Genomic DNA, 14,803 nt, shown 5'->3' on the forward strand with positions numbered 1-14,803 from the left:
CAAGAAGCACTCGCTCCAGTCTGATTAAAATGCTTTGTTGGCCTTGGAAAGAGCCTCAGAGCGACAGCATCATCCCCGCTCCCCTCTCCCCCCGCAGTCCTGCGGAAACCCAGCCCGGCACAGACCCATCCCCTGAGCTGCCACCTCCGTCCCACTCTCCTCCGTCCCCTCCAGAGCCACCACCATCCCACTAATACCCTGTGTTTTACCCAGCAGCTTTTAAGGCAGCGGTGACCTCCCTCCTTAGCGAGGATCGCAGGTATTTCTGGAAAGCCGGGCAGGGGAAAGGCTCCGCTCCCCACAGGCGATCATCCTCCCTCGGCGGGGGCTCGCGTGAGGGGCCGTGCATCCATAGGGATGCAGCACACCCCTGCACGGGTTCTCCCCACCCACTCGAAACCCAGCGTGTGTTCAAGAGCAGGTTGAGGGGACTAAGAAAAAGCCTGACACACCATCTTAAAAAGGACTCCACTTGGGTAATACGGTATTAACGTACATCCTAACAATTCTCCAGCATACTTCAGAAAAGGAAGAGGCAACAAAGCCTGCGAGTATCGTGCCACCGAGTAAATCCTTCCTATGCCCACGCTTCAGATACTTCACACAAGACCTGGCCAGCCCATCCAAGAAAGAATAAAGAATTATAAGAGGTACCACAAAGGGCAGGGCAGGCTAGAGGTACAGGAAGGTTTCCATGCCTGGGGCCAGCCTGCATCTGGAAAAGAAGGACTAGAAAGAACATAGATGTGATGGAGAGCTACAAAATGGCAGGAGATGTTTACACAAAGAGTGCGGTTAAGTTTAACACCAAAAGGAGGAGTGCTTTTCCAGGCCATGCACTATCAGATTTGCAGAACTCATCACTAGGTGTTCTGGTGGTGGACGTGCACAGTCAGACTCATCAGAAAGAGCTCACTGGCAGCTACTAAAAATGACGGTCCAGACGCAACCCCGAGGGAAGCCCACGAGACCGTTCGCAGGGAGGCCACAGCGGCAGCACACCTTCAGAGTCTCTCCTTCAACATCCACCAGCCGAGCAGAGAGAAGACACTGCTGTGCCCAGATGGCTGTTCCTACATTAATTCCTTCATGTCCTTTTCCAGGCACAACTCTCACCATTGCTAAGTGCTACTTTTACGCCAGGCCAGCGAGCGGGGGGGAGCTGGCAGGCAGCAGCCTTGGTTCTGCTCCCCAGCTTGACTATCTGCAGTAGGACCATCAGCAAAGCCCTCCCGTAGACTGGAGTTATCACTCACTCCTTCAGCTCACAGGGCCCCTTCGACTGGTCCAAAAGGGCTCCAAGGTCTTCGCACAAGCCACCACCCATGCACAAAAACCTCTTCCCCTCTTGATAGGTTGCAGATGGTGTTTCATACCCTTCCATCTGTATCTGTCAGCTGAAGGACTTAAATTGCTAGAAGCCTTTGATAGCTCTGTACCCCACAGCCAGCAGCATCCCGTGAATACAAACCAGGATGTCAATGTAAAGCCTAGTGGGAGGACGCAACATCTGCATCTCAAAGGGGAAGGCAAGAATCCAAACAGCATATTTACAAAGCAACTTGTAACACTGCAGATAAATAAGCTATCCTCTTAGCAGCACGCGTACTTCTGCAGTGGCACAAACCTCCTCAGCTTCACAAGGCTATATTTAGAAGAGAAAGAGGCTTAAATTGAGCATGTACAACATGAGCAGAAAGTGAGCGTTGGGCCAATGAATGGCACAGGCGTCTGATCTTCACGGAAGCCTCAGCCCTGGGCATTTCACAGTGGGAACAGGGTGCAGCCAGCTTTGCAGTGCCCCATGCAAAGCTGGATGCGCTCCCACTGCTTTGCTCCATGGGCTTCTCCAAGGAGCCCTTGCTTTTCCATTGTGGTCCACCTGCTTGGGAGATCAGCTCCGTAAAAAAAAAACCAAGCAAAAAAACCCAAGTAATTTTGACCTGTTGGTTCAACAGCGGCTCCAGTTAATAGCTTACCCGCACAACAGCCCCCAGAAAACCCACCCAGCAATGACCTGCACCAGCTCGCAGGTAGGAAGTGCATGACCAGCTCCGCCAAAACCAGGGACGAAACTCCTGGTGCTGTTGAGACTAGCCAAGGCTTTCGTCAGCTTCAGCAGATTTCACCCAGGGAGGCTAATCTGGGACCCAAATGTAATGCACTCTTAAGTACTTTGCTGGATCAAAGCCCAAATTATTAATACCTGGTATTACATGGTAACAGTACTTAACTATGTGATATTAAAGTAGCTATTTCTGTGATGCTTCTAGTTTGCTTACAGTTGATAATACTATTTAATGACTTCCAACTATGCCAGCTATTAAGTAAAGTTTCTTGTGTTTTCAGTGTGCAAACCCCTTCCCCTCACCCCCAGTGTATTCAGGCACCCCCTTGGCTCTTTCTGGAATACTGACACTGTTTTCCCTCCATCCTCCTTCTTTCGAGCAGCAAAACCTGCCTGGTCAACAGAAACACCAGGAACATGGCTGTGTACTCAGCTTTATGGGCTCAGATCAAGTAAACTTGAAGGTAATTTTTCCCTGATTATCCATTATCCACAGACGAGAACGGAGCTTTATTGCAGTGATTTACCCTAGGTCACCCTCACACCAGTCCACACACCTCCCAGCCCCCCCAGCCTTTCCCAGCACAGGTAACAAGACTGCAGACAGTGCTTTACTGCACAGAGGGTTCAGAGGTGCAATCCCAGACCAGGACCTCGGGATGGGTTTATGGATTTGTGTTTGCTGCTGTAATTGGAGAGACTTTTGTTTCCTTGGCACAAAATGCTTCCTCCCTTCCCGGGATCGCACCAGAGACACGTCAGAGTGATGAATTGCCACGAAGCACAGGCTCCGTGTTTATTATTAGGACCATCAATAACCCTTGGCTGGTGTTATCACCCTGAAAAAGAAACAAGCCTTTCTAATTTTTCTAAAAATCAAGCTTTTCTCATGCTGCTGAGGGAAGCCCAATGACATCCAAAGGAGATGTAAACACACACAAATCTCGCTTCACGCCCTTACAAAGATACTTCAAGGCTCAGCGGAGAATCCACTCAGCATCCCTTTGTAACGCATAAGATAAAACTCATCTAACTCCAGGTTCCCTCCTGACCATTTTCTTCTGAGCAGCAATCGCCCAGCCACATGCCGACAAGGCAAAGCTCTGCAAACCTCTCACAGCAAAGCGCAGACAACAAGCAAACTCCACTGCTGGCTCCTCACACGCCCAAGAGAAACCCCACATCTTCTTTGAAAAAGTGCACATTTCCATTTCTAGTTTTGCACAAGTGCATCAAGGTCCTCCGAAAAGAGGAATATAAGTGCACGGTTATAATAAAGGAGAGAATACAGTTTTAAAAAAGCATATAGAGATTGCAAAGGCTCTGTGCAAGTCAAATCCACTTTAGGCAGGTTTCTAAGCAATGTTTTAAGCTTCCAGCATTAAGTATCTTACATCTCAACTTGCGTGGCATCGTACAGTCTCACTGCGCCCTGTCACACGTGTGGCAGCCTGTTCCAGCAGACACCCACACCGGCTCACAGGCCATTGCCGGCATCACAGACACCACGGGACCCTCGGGGGGATTAAGCAAACAGCTAAGCCTTCCGGAGCAGCCCTGGGGATTACTGCACATCCCTAATACAGATTGAAGAGTCTCAATCCCCCAGGACTACTGAAACTCTTAAAACAAGGTTATTAAGCCAGAGCTCCTTGCAAACTCTGCCAAGATGCAGGAGAAATGCACCTTTGCTGCTTCTTTTCAAGCACTTTACACCCGGTGCTGGGACACAATTTAACACCGGTATCGACCCTCCCTTGCAGGCACCTGGACACGGCCAGGCTGCAGCGTCCCCGCAGGGCATGGCTCCTCTCTCCCCCTCTGCTCCAGGCAGCCTGGCCCATGGCAGCGTTTTAAACACTACACAGCTCCACATGTGCATTTACGGCAAGGGGGATGCCCACGGGCACAACCTCCATCGCGCGGGATCGCACCCACCCAGGCAAGCCGTACCCACTACATAGGCAACTCATGAGCGAGCCCTGCCTGGGTCTGCAGGACCGACGGGCTGACCTCTCTGCCGAGCCCTTCCTCCTGTAAAACCCTTCAGGAGCAAGAAATCAGGTCTCTGAAGGAGATGCGATCGGTCACCATGAGGCTGTCGACCCCCCCTGCGGAGCCCCCTCCCCGGCGTACCTGGGTGCAGGGCGGCAGGAGGGTGCTCTCGGGCGAGAGCTGGCTCTGGCACTGGCCCGGCCGGCGGCAGTCCAGCTGGATAAGGCTGCGGCATTCCTGGTGGCACGTGTATCTGCAATCTGCACAGAGGGAGAAACGAGAAAGTCAGGCACCCGAGACCCACAGCCTGCCGGGAACCCCGGGAAGGGACCAGACTCCTGCCGGAGGGCAGACCGATGCTCGTGGGCACGGGCATGGTCAGAACTGTCAGCCAGGGACACGTCCCCATTCGGGTACATTTCTGCAGATGGGGAGAGGTACCAGAATACCTTGTCCAGAGAAAAAATTGCTCCTTTGCCCTCTCCCCAGGGAAACCTGTGTTTCTTGCTGCAGTGCTGCGGCATGGGCAGAGTTGCTGCCTTTCCCCTGACCTGCTGGCACGCTAATATACAAAGTAAAGAATACGCTCAAGTCCCACCAAAACCGCTCCCCAGCTATGCTCCTCGGAGATGTCACCTGCACAGTGCCTGCACCACAAGCTCGGCCACTTCACGAGGAAAGGATACTTCATCTTCCAACATCAGGAGGGAAGAAACATTTTTGTGTTAGACAGAAGTCAAACTATTTAAGGTCACTAAATAGGAACAGTTACAGTGACCAAGGCATGGATCTACCATCAAACTGCCAAAAAGCCACCCTTGGAGAGGGTAGGGACACGTCCTGGGCTCCAGCAAAGGCTGTGACCTCCCGTCCCCAGCACACACGCTGCCCAGGTACAGTAAGGCATTTACGTAGCATGTTTTCTTTGGACGCTGACCCATCCTGTAAGACATTAACTAGTTCAAGGTAGGAATTGCACAGACGACTCTGCAGAGCCCAGGTTTAACCTCTTTAGGCACAGGGTCCCGCTCGCCCACAGCCCACGGCTGCTGAAAGGCAGCATTCAGGACAGCCAACTCCATCTACCAGACACAACAGTTATCATATATTCGTGGCTATCGCTCCCCCAGCCCTTTCCCTCAAAGCCCCGACTTCTCTGTACCCTCCTGACTGCAGCTAACAACCTCCTTCCACTTTAATGGCCCTTCTGATCCTTTTAATTTTTAACTGTCGTACAAACAGCATTAAATTTACTTTTTACACTACCCAAAATTCCAGAGCGGTCACCAACCCGAAAAAAATAATATGCTAAAACCAAGGCAAGAGAGTTCACTCCACAGAAGGAAACAGGACTGAGTGCCCGTCCCTGCACCAGCCCTGCCACCCCACTCCAAGCTGGCGAGCTTGTATTTTAAATACCCTTCTTTTTTCTTTTCTTTTTTTCTTTTCCTTTTTTTCTTTAGCATTTGGGTCATTGGTTTTGAATATCTCAGGCTTGCAGGAAAGCAAAGGAATATCCCGTGTTTGCTCTGGAAACAGCGATTTCTGCTCAGCTCTGCTGAACGCTCACATGGGGGAATGCCTGAGAGTGAATGAAAGGAGCTGAACCACTGCTGGGAGCTGGTGCCTGAGGGGGGAAAACATCAATCTCCAGGGGAAACAGGGAAATCATTTATCATTTAACATTCATCTGGCATGAGCTGTCTATCATTCTCCTATTCCAAGTCAGTTGTCTCAAGTAAGCCTGGGGGAAAGCAAGGAGACTTGCACTTTTTTTTTTTTTTTTTTTAATTAGAGATAAGCTGCACGGTTACATGGTAATTTAATGCATGACCTTTTGAGCAACTGGAACAGCCTTTTAATAGGGGACATTTGCCAAGTCTTTGCTGGAGGTGCCAATATGAGGATGCTCTGGCTGCAGGTTCACCTGAGCATCTGGCGCCAGCAGAAAGTCCCTTCTGCCTATTTGGTCCAGAATTTTCAGATTTGGGCAGCTGCCTCCTGCTCCCTTGGACTGAAGGAGGCACATAGTAAGAGGTCTGAAATACGTAACATGGACCACAGAAATTACAGCTTTCAAGCACACCTCCGGATCAGGCCCAGTACGGCCAGGCATTTCTTTACGGGATTAAAGTATGACACCTCCTTAGTCACCGTCACCTATTAACAGACCTAATCGCTCAGTATCCAGCAGGGAACACTAATTTTAGAAACGCAGCACAGCTTTAGGAAGCAGCCACGTGACAGGTTTGCCAAGAGGAGCAGGATGCCTCCACTTAGGCTTGAAGATAATTTCCATTCAAGTCAAAGCAACACTTGGAAATGTAGTTTCTTTAAAAAAATAAAATAATGAGTCAGATCATGACACTGTGAAAAACTTCGGTGGCTGAAGGGAATTTCCCTTTCTCCATAGATAAAGTTTCTCAGGGGGATAAAGCTGGATAGAGTAAAACAGTCCAATACAGATGCCCATCCAGATGCCTAAATATAGGACTGCAGTCATCCTGCCCGCCCCCATCCTCCCACTCCCACCTCCCAAATACCGCAGATGCTACGAGGCATCTTTCGATCCAGCCCACGTGCAAGGCCCAGATCTGTAGGTTACGGAGACAAAAGGAGAAGGCGCGGGTCTGTGGCAGAGCGGCCAGATCCTGGCCCCAGCGGTGACAGAAGCTCCAAGAACCTGACCCCAGCCAGGCTTTCACCTACAGAAAAACCTCCTGCAACCCCAAAGCAACACCGCATTGGAGACCAGATAAGATTGCCCCCAAAATTAGAATGGAAAGGGTCTGAAGTGTCCCAACAGCTCCTCTGAGATGGTCTTAAACTCCGATTTCTGGCCAAAGTTTGTGGTTCCTGCAGCAGTGCTGGGCAACTGCTCTGCCCTGGTGAAAATGTGTCCCCCCTGGCTGCCCCCCCACGGCAGGGCTGCCAGCCCCGGCACACACAGGACTGTAGCACAGGGTTGTTGAGAGGGCACGCTTCAAACAAGCTACAGAAAAACCCCTTGTGTGGTGTTAAAAATGAATCATGAAATTGCAGGAGTTACGTTAAGGCTCCAGTTCCTGGATTGTTAAGGATCCTGCCATTCATTTCAAAAACAAACAAACAAAAAAAAGGCAAATCAGAAATGCTCCCAATATTAGCAAAGTTAAGGAAAACCTTTGAAGCGTGACCCAGCTGCCCTGGGAAGGCTCAGAGCCACCAAAGAAAGAAAAATAAAATGTCATGAATTTTGAAAGCAGTCTGAGACTCCGCAGGTGTTTGAGCGCTGAAGTGGACGATGTTGAAGACAGGCGATTTCTTCCATTCGCCTTCCAACTCTGGAATCCTTCAGCCAGCTCACACACACCTCTAAATGCAGGCTGAGGTTTGATTTTGCAAGCTGTGCTGCTTAAGATTGAGGGCTGGGTGCCTCTGCCCTCGCTCGGAGGAGATGCCTGACGTCACTGGGGATAACCTCAGGATGTGGCCCTGCGACATCACAAGAGCTGGCAGGAGTCTCCGGCTGCCGGGAGGGGACAGGGCAGGACCTGCAGCATCGCCACCAGCTCCAGCATTCACACGGCAAAAGTGGGGAAGGGTCTTAAGTTTTCCTGCGAAGCGCTTTCTGACATCCCCCGCGGCAATGATCCAGCCCCGTTTCTGCCTCAAGCCTGCAGCTCCATCACTGGAGCTCTCAGCAGTTTTAGGTCTAAACCAGATGGTTTGGGTTTCCTTTGCAAACACAGGTGAAACCCAAGGGTGGCTTTCTGTTTGTTCAGAGCAGACAAGACCCCCCCTGGTGACAACAACCCCTCTGAGAGGTACCTGCACCATTGCAGGGTCCGGGATGTAATCCCAGCTGCCAGGCAGATGCTCTAGAGCCATTACTTATACTAAAAGGCAAATTTTTGAGCGGCAGGTGGGGCAGCACCGATGCCCCGAGCCACGCTCTGCTGCAGCGCTCCCGCGAGAACGGGGCTGCAGAAGGAGCCGGAGCAGAAGTTGAAGCCGGCCGGTGTCGCCGGCGCGGTGGCAGGAGAGCGTGCCGGCCCCGTGCCGGCCCTGCTACCTGCCAGGCAGGATCCCACCCGGCCCTCCATCGCCCACCGTGCTCCGCAGCACAGGCAGGGCAGCACCGCAGGAATCCCCCAACGCCTAATTAGCAGCAGAAAGCCTGCACGCAGCGGCCGCCAGCAAACACGTCCAAACGCACCGATTTACACCACCACCTACCTCTAACCAGCGAGACCTCCCTGCTCGGCGTCCTCAGTAGCCGGAGTCCCTCAGACCAAGTCTTTGACTTGGGAAAATGCCTGAATATTTTGCGAATTCTCTTTGTTACAAGCCCAAAGCATGCAGCTGCCCCTGCTTTCCCGTCTGTCATCCTTGAGAGAGGAGATCAATAGCTTCCCGGGCACGCGGAGCCAAGCGGGCAGCTCTTCAACGCCGAACGCTGCCGAGATGCAGCATGCATCGGTGCAAGTTACGTCTGCTTCCACGAGAGGCTTTTCCTCCCACGGAGATAAAACGTTGACATTGTCCATTTACAATCCGCTGCCATTTGATGGATTTTTTTTTTTTTTTTTTTTTTTTTTTTTTTTTTGAGCAATGAGGCAACACGCAGCTCAGAGCTTGTGCATCTCTGGGCTTGTCCTGTTAGCCATGGAAAACTTTCTATTTCTGGGGCTTTTTGCTTGATAAGATAAAACAACCCAACGGAAGAGATTAGAGAGAGAAAGCGCAGGACCCAGCCATACGCTGGAAGGGCTCTTTCCAATATCCCCTCTTCACTTTGTTGCTTTTCCCCTACGGTCATCTACAGTTTAAGGAAAAAAAAAGTCCTCAATGTTTAATCAAAGGTTAAATTAAAGGAATACACTGAGATTAACTATATTTATAATATTGATTTAAACGCTGCACATAGTTAGCTAGGTTTTTAGATCAATACTACAGTCCTTTCACAGCACCTATCAGTTACAACTATACCAGGTGTCGAATGATGGGGTGGGACATAAACATCAGTTTAACAGCATGCTTGAAATCTGCCACTTTGTACCCTCTACATCAGGACTGGCCCCTCTCTGCTCAGGGCTCCTCTCACAAACAGACCAGGTTTCCAGCACCCTGCACAACACATTCTTGCTTTTATACAGGGAGTAACAAAGATGAAATTGAACTAATCTTAAAAATCACACCAAGCAGCATAAGCAAGGAGTTAAACAAAACAAGGGACTTACTTTATTATTCACCCCCTGCTGCCCCAACAGCTAGACAGCATCTCTTCAGCAACACATATCCCCACTTCCCACACCGTGACCAGCAAACTCAACTAAACTTACTGGACCAGGGACAAAGAGGGAAAAGAAAAGGGACAGCCCAAAAACCAACCTGCAAAGTAAGACCTGGAGCCTTGGCTGGTATTGCTCTCCATAAATCCTTCCCAAGGCACCGGACTGGACTGCAGCAAGAAACATGTCCCTGAAGACCTGAGCTGCTCCCGGAGCCCCGGCAGCCTGGCACACAGCTCTGGGCAGGTCACCGTCCCTCCCCACACCTCCATCTCCCCCGGGGTAAGCGAACGCCCTGCCTCGGGGAGCCTCAGCGGGCGGGATGCACCCCAGCACCCCACCCCGTCCTCCTCCGACCTCAGCAGCGCCCGCCCGGCAAGAGCCATCCCAACCCGCCCGAGTCACCCGGGAGCAGGAGAAGCCTCGGGAGCCTGTCTGACCCAGCTGAATAGGACAGAAATGCAAAGCACCGCGCGTCCTACGAACTGTTAGCAATTATGCTTTACAGCGGCAAGACCGGAGACGCGACAGAGCGTCTTGGAAGAAGAGAACGTAAAAAACCACCACGTCACGGAGAGTGACGGTGGCGCGAGCAGAACCTCATCCTGGCGAGGCTGGGCTGTGCCTTTTAAGAGCGTCCACACCTGCTAAAGAATTCATTATCTTAAGCAAACGTCTGCTTGAGAACCGGTAATATTAGAACTGTAGTTTGCTCTACAAACCAGAAGGAGAAGTGGTGTGCGTTTAACCAACTTACTCCTTAAGGAAATAGGTCCTGATTCAGCACAGTACCTGACCACAGAATTAACTGCTCTCAGAGATAAGGGTGGCTTTGGACCAGAGGCATAAACCCAGACGCACGCTGAAGTGCTTTACTGAACCAGGTCCATGTCGCAAGACCTACAGATCAAAATCTGACTTCAGGTACAACTGCATTTGCCACCGAGATCCTCAGGCGCCGGACCCGCTCCGAGGGTTTCCCAAGGCAGTGCCTCACAATCACCTTCCCGGCAGGGAAGCACAGAGAGCTGGAGTGATTTTCTGGCAAAGCAGCACGTCAGCCAACAAAGTCCCAGTCTGGTCACACCGTGGCCATCAGAGCGTGGCCCATCGGGGCGGGCGTCCAATTCCAGCTGCCAGCGGCTCTACTGGGGAGACCACAGCTCCTGCCGCCGACCAAACACAAACTGTTTATGGTCACTCCATGTGCGATAGATGCATCTGGCTTAATTCACCTGGGCCAAAGAAACAACTCCACAGCACTCCATCAGCATGACCCAGGAAATACCTGGGCAGTAAATCACGTCCCCAGCTGCCAGGACAAGAGAGGCCACGAGGGAGCCCTGCCAGCACAGACACGGGGCTGGCACACGCCTGGGGTAAGCACCCCGGCCAAACCAGAGGATGGAGCAAGGCGAAGGAGCGGGTGCACTGCTGAGCAATCACTGGGACGGGTCTTGCTGCTGGTTTTGCTAACGGCTGCAGTACCAGAAACAGGAATTTCATATCAGCACCTGCATCACGGGTAGAGCAAGTATGAGAAAGTCCCCTGGGAAGAACCAGTCCATCTCAGGGTGAACTGGGATGGAAAGGGAGCAAAGCAGACGACCCATGCACAGGTTAGGCTCTCACATAATTTTTCTGCCTTAAGCTACAAGATGCCCAGTTGCCAGTGACAGCCCACCCCACGCAGCGCAGAGGGACCCTGAGTCACCAGTGTGATGCTGCCAGGAAAAAAAAACCTGCAAAGAGCAAAACAAAACACGCTGAAGGCTTTGAAGCTGCATTAGTCACCACTGCATTCAAACGACTGCACTGCACCCCACCAGAACAAACACCAAAAAACCCCACAGCAAAGACGCACCTCTGCAACCTGCCCGTCCAGCCCCCTTCTCCCCAGCTACAGCAGCCTCTTGTGTTGGGAAAAGCTGCTGGCAGCAGGACACATTTACACTCCTACAGGGAGATTATTTTTTTTAATAGTCATTCAGGCTTTAAAAGGTGCCAGCAGCACAAAGCCACATGCGTTAGCTAGGAGATATTCAAGACACAGCATATAATGCCACAGCTACTCCTCCTGCCCAACTGCATTCACTTGGAGACTGAAAAGAAGTATTTTTAACTAACGCCAGCAGGACAGCCCGGGGTCAGTCGCTCCCAAGCTCCCACCTCCCCATCCCTTCACCTTGATGCCAATGGGAGCAGCGTGCTTGATGTCTGTCACACACAGGACCGACCTAGAAACTCCCAATAAAGGCAGTGAAAAGGCTCCCCATGTCTCAGACAACATCTGCGTCAGCCCCAGATGCAGCACCCATGGGTAGGACTTAAGCCAAAACCTCAGCAAGAGCCTGTCCACCACCTCCAGAGCCACAAGACTGATCCAGGACAGCCTAAACCCACCAGATGCCCAAGGAAAGCCACCCAAGGGGATCATTTTCCTGACTCTGGGACCTGCCAGGTCTCTGCCCCTACCCCTTCCACCCAGACCCCGTCTGGAAGAGGAACCACAGAGCAAGCATCCCACGTTAGTCTTGGAAAGACGGCTCCACGCCGCTCGAGAAAGGGGAAACAGACCCGAGGGGATTTCGGTGCGTCGCTGGTTGGCATAAAAACCACACGGCCAAAACCCCCTCCTCGCTCAGCAGCGGGGCCGGCTCCCGCTGCCCCTTCTCTTTTCCCTGTTTCCCCTCTCGCTAGAGCCAGGCACCGTCCCACCCGCAGCCACCCGGGACACTGTGCCCACGGCATGGACAGGAAGGGACACAGACCGTTTGGGGAGGGAGGAGGAAGAAATACCACTTTCCTGTTTTACTAAAGACGACCACATTTGATGTAAATAAAAATAGGCCAGAAGTATACAAACAAAAACCCGAATATCCTCAGGCTGCAAGTCAAAAGCAAACAAGCAGCGACTCTGCATCAGAAGAAAAAGAAATATTCACCAAGGGAGGATAGCACACCCCGTCTGCAGCTGTTGGGCATTTTTAAAAGGATACACTATTGGGATGACAGGGAATGCAGATGATGTTATGAGCATCTCCACTGTAATTTCCACTCCCCACCCCCCCCAGCCTGGTTGTTTGGGGAATTTTAGAGGCAGAACTACTCCCACGGTCTGAATAATTCTCCTCTGAAATGAAAAGGGAAATAGAGTTATTTAAGATTTGTTTCAATATAACTCTGGAAAAAATCCTGCCAGAGAAGTCCCTCAAAACAACTATTTATAGTATTTGCAACACCACAAAATTCTGTGAATTATGACTTTAGAGGAGGATTTCGAAACACACAGCCCAGTACCTCACCTCACGCATGAGCCTTGTGACAGCTTTGCAGGGTGTCTGGTGAAAGACAAGAGCCCCAACGAAGTTTGTTGTGCTTCAAATAAACCCACACTGTTTCTTTAAGCACGTTCATTCACACATTTGGTCTGGTGTGCCAGGCACAGCAGAGCTGCCAGCCCCAGGGAATATACTGGCCCTTACCAGGTTTGGAGGGAGTTAACCAGAAAGAGCAGGCAAAAAGCAAAGGTACACCCCAGAAAACATATTTACATCACCATCTTTCAAACAACGCACCATGCAGCAAGTTCACCAGCCCCGGCATATTCCTGTGTCACGTTGCGCTGGTTGCGTGGTGATGGCTGGGTTACATTTAATTAACAGCAGTCAGTGCTAAAACCTTAATGCGATGCAGCAGGGCCATATGGTGCGACTGTCTCTCCCAATCGCCCTTCATTTCCAAACAGCACCAGGAGGCATGTGTAAGAGTCCTGCTCACACCGCGCTATGCAAATCACTGCTAGAAACATTTAATTGATTCATAATCTAAGGAAAGCCAAGCGTAAGAACCAGAACGGGCTGAGCGAGGGACTAATTGCCCCGGCGAGGCTGGCGTTACAGCACGTGTCTGGCATAACCCCCCAAACAAACCAGCAAACGAGCAACGAAGCCTCCTCCAGAGTTGCCAGCTGGGCAGCCGGCCCAGAGCCCAGCGTGGGATGCAGCTCATTCCCTCGCCCCAAATAACGACCAGCACCAACTCCCTGCCCTCCACACCGACACTGAGGGTACGGGAGGTCTTGTGGGCACAAGCCTGGGGTGAATGGCGTTGGCATTAACCGCTTCGGCCAAAAATCAATAGGCTCAACTGACCCTGACTAGCAAATCTTCGAGTCGCTCAAGCCCAAGTGCAGCACTCCAGCTGCATCGGAAAAGACAAGTTTCCATCCTGGAAGCCTGCAGCAGGAGATGTGCTGGTGGACCCAGCTGGAAAGGAGCAGTTTCGCTGCCAGCAGCAAGCACAGCACCCAGTACCAAGTTACCTGTGACACTGGTTCGCTCAAACCTCCTCTGCCCTGGCACCCCACGGCCTCCTCATTTCCCCACCCGCACCACCGCAGCCACCACAACTAATACGGGTCACATCTTTCCAAGGACCACACAAACACCCCGTGGCCCAACAGCAGCACCCCAGGGACATGGGACACAGAGCTCGTGCCGCTGCGTGGCCCCAGCTGAGTCACCTCGTTTGGCCCCTCTGCGTCCCCTCCCACGCGATGGAAAGATTAATCTCTCCTGCAGAACACAAGCATGGATACGGCACGTGTCTGACGTGAGGAATATGCATCTCAGGGAATCTCACCGGCATGAGCCCTCTTACCCGAGTTTAGGCAAAGCAAGGTGTGTTTGACAAATGTACTGTTTCTAGAGGAATTTACACCTCACCGTAAAGCTTTACAAACACGAATCCTTCCTGCTCACTGAGATCTGCTGCTCGGCGCTGATACCAACCCCTTCACAACCCCGCCGATTAGCTGATCGCCTCCTCTTTCCCGGAAAAGCTTCATTTCCCAAATCCGTCCGGCAGCGCCTCACCGCACCCGTCCCCAACACCCGGTCGTGCCCAGCCCTGTCCCGGGGACAGCGGCCCCTTTGCGGGCAGACCCCGGCCCAGGTCCCTTCCTCCATCCAACTCCCGGAGCGCAGCACCGCGGGGCACGGGGGACCCCCCGTCCCGCCCCAGGGAAGCCCGACAGGTCCCCGCGGTATCCCGGGGGGGTGTGAGGGGGCGAAAGGGAGGGAGAGGGGCCGGGGCGGGGAGGAAGAACCCGGGCAAGGGCGCAGGCTGCGGGCTGGTAGAGTCGGGCAGAGCGGCAGGCGGGGCTGCAGTGCGGGACGAAGCGGCCGGGCAGCGATGCGGGCAGGGCTGCGGGGCAGCGATGGGCAGGCAGGGTGCAGGCAGGGCGCAGGCAGGGTGCTGGTAGGGTGCTGGTAGGGTGCAGGCAGGGTGCTGGCAGGGCGCAGGCAGGGTGCTGGTAGGGTGCAGGCAGGGCGTAGGCAGGGCGCAGGTAGGGTGCTGGTAGGGTGCTGGCAGGATGCTGGCAGGACTCACAGTCGCAGCGCAGGGCCCGCTCCCGCACCGCTTCACCGCACAGGGCGCACCAGCCGCGGGGCGGGGGGCGGGG

Source organism: Haliaeetus leucocephalus, unplaced genomic scaffold, assembly GCF_000737465.1.
Source record: "Haliaeetus leucocephalus isolate CR32 unplaced genomic scaffold, Haliaeetus_leucocephalus-4.0 Scaffold68, whole genome shotgun sequence".
Lineage (NCBI taxonomy): Eukaryota > Metazoa > Chordata > Aves > Accipitriformes > Accipitridae > Haliaeetus > Haliaeetus leucocephalus.